The sequence below is a fragment of the Dama dama genome, chromosome 1, assembly GCF_033118175.1.
Source record: "Dama dama isolate Ldn47 chromosome 1, ASM3311817v1, whole genome shotgun sequence".
In the NCBI taxonomy this organism is placed as follows: Eukaryota; Metazoa; Chordata; class Mammalia; order Artiodactyla; family Cervidae; genus Dama; species Dama dama.
Genome location: NC_083681.1, coordinates 8,988,658 through 8,991,370, shown reverse-complemented (window position 1 = coordinate 8,991,370; position 2,713 = coordinate 8,988,658). Strand labels below are relative to the sequence as shown.

The 2,713-nt window shown below is 39.6% G+C and overlaps 1 non-coding gene across 1 annotated transcript; it reads left to right on the top strand.

Annotated features, from left to right (window-relative positions):
• Window positions 1-462: 462 nt before the first annotated feature.
• LOC133064878 (small nucleolar RNA SNORA57) lies at window positions 463-612 on the top strand. The gene has a single exon (XR_009694759.1). It is a non-coding gene; the product is annotated as a small nucleolar RNA SNORA57 (small nucleolar RNA).
• The last annotated feature ends 2,101 nt before the right edge of the window (window positions 613-2,713 follow it).

Below are 2,713 nucleotides of genomic sequence, written 5' to 3'. Positions count from 1 at the left end.
GAAAAAGGCAAGGGAACAAATTCTGCTCTAGAGCTTACAGAAGTAACACACTCCTATCAAAACCTTGGTTCTAGTCCACAGAAATCCACTGCAGTTATCTGTTCTCTATAACTATACAGTAACAGGTCTGCATTATTCTAAGACACTAAATTTGCGATATTTTGTTACATCACAATAGGAAACTAGTACACCATCATACATAACAGAGTCATGGGTTATGGGGATTAGAATGTGATTATCTTTTGTGAACCATTATTCTGTTACCATAGTCTAGAGACAGCTTAAACCCACCCAAGGTCATGACCAACTGAAAGAAAAAATATTCTGTACATTCTTATTTGGAGTGTATAAGAGTAGAATTTAATAAGGCAATAGAAAATTTAAAGCTCAGATTTTAAAAAATAGAAAGTTGTTTGCCTCTACTAGTAAACATTTTGGACCTTTCTTTATGCCATCAATACACCTCTGTGAACCAGGATGGCATTAAACTGCTTTCCCCTCAGTCCTGGTAATGTGCGGAGGTTGAGAAAGGGCTCTGGTCTTCTCTGTGCCATGCCTTTAGTACAGGTGGCTTCCAGTCCGTAAGTACTAACCTCGAGCACCCGGACAGCAGGCTCCGAGGAGCAGCAGGGTTCAGCAGGCTCCTCCCCGAGGTACTGACTCATTCTCCTTTGATATCAGGTCTGTGGAGCCGCCCTGGGAGCCTGAGCTGTGCTAGCCTCTCCTCCCCCACTTCACATTTCAAACAATAAAGGCTGTTCTACAGGAAAATAAATAAAATGATATTCCAATGGGGTAATCTGGCAAGGTGGGTGTGCCATGATATTTGGGAATCATTTCAAGCATCTTAAATGAAAACGTGTTTATTTTTTTTTAAGACAAGGATTCATATTTATGTGTTGCTGTAAATGTATTCAACAGCCTCCTACATGCTAAAGCAACTCCACAGTTAATAATCCCTAACTTTAATCCCTTTCATTTGTACATCAAAGAATGTCTCTAAACGAGGGATAGTTAAAAATAATTAAAAATCCAAAGTCAGGCTAGACTAGAACAACCTCACTAGTAAACTGGTAAAGCAGGACAAGATCTGTACTTTGCTAATACATTATGACATTGTCTTTTTATGAAACTGCAACATGACCAGAATCCCCATGCAGTATTGGCCCTGTGTGTATGTGTATATGTGGTAGTCGCTCAGTCATGTCCAACTCTTTGTGACCCCATGGACTATATAGCCTGCCAGGTTCCTCTGCCCATGGAATTCTCCAGGCAAGAATTGATAGCCATTCTTGATTGATGCCTGGAGGAATGGCTCGAGTGGGTAGCCATTCCTTCTCCAGAGGATCTTCCTGACTCAGGTATTGAACCTGGTCTCCTGCATTCCAGGCAGATTCTTTACTGTCTGAGCCACCAGGGAAGCCAAGTATTGGCCCTCAATTCAGTTCAGTTCAGTCACTCAGTCGTGTCCGACTCTTTGCGACCCCATGAACCGCAGCACGCCAGGTCTCCCTGTCCATCACCAACTCCCAGAGTCTACTCAAACCCATGTCCATCGAGTCAGTGATGCCATACAACCATCTCATCCTCTGTCGTCCCCTTCTCCTCCTGACCTCAATCCCTCCCAGCATCAGGGTCTTTTCCAATGAGTCAACTCTTCACATGAGGTGGCCAAAGTATTGGAGTTTCAGCTTCAGCATCAGTCCTTCCAATGAATACCCAGGACTGGTCTCCTTTAGGATGGACTGGTTGGATCTCCTTGCAGTCCAAGGGACTCTGAAGAGTCTTCTCCAACCCCATAGTTTAAAAGCATCAATTTTTCAGCGCTCAGCTTTCTTCACAGTCCAGCTCTCACATCCATACATGACCCTAACTCTTCCAAAAAGAGATGTTAGAATTTTAGACCAGAGTGGCTTCATTAAATGAGAAAAGTAGAAGGACAAATAATATATATTCCTTTCAAATTAAAGTGGAAGTAAATACTGTTTTGCATGTGACCAAAGTGAAGACTAAGTAAGAATGTGATAATATATACATTTCAAATAATGTAAGAAAAGTGCCTTATAACACTGAGTTTTAAGTTTTAGGGAGAAAAAAAGAATTCTCTTTCAAATTGAGAAGGTAAACTTAGAAGAAATCAAAGAAAACATCACTTTCCTCAGTGAATAAACATATAAAACTCACTACAAGGTACAATAATCTCTTAGGCAAAGAATATAAAAAAAAAATTTTTTTTAAGTTAGACACATCTGTGAGACACAGAGCTGGTTTATCTTTAAAACTGGTGTCAGAGAGGATACTTGCTTCCAAGAGCATGGAAAAATATTTGGATATTGGAACTGAGGATGAGTCTGGAAATTTTTTAAATAGATGTTGTAATTATCAACTTATAAAGGGGGGACAAATTATAGATAGATAGATCCTATGCTTGATAAAATTTTATGAAGTGGACACACCCATGTAACCACCACCTAGATGAAGATATAGAGCATTACTAGCACCCCAAAGTATTATACATTACCCCTGAAGACAATTGCCATTCTGCTTTCTATCACCAGAGATTTAATTTGTCCATTTGGGGCCTTTATATAAATAAAATCATACTGGGAAATATATATATACATATATATAGTATTAAAATTAGCATCAGAGGGGATTACCAATGACCTCATTTTAAATCCATGTTGGCAAAGCACATGAAAAGATACTCAAC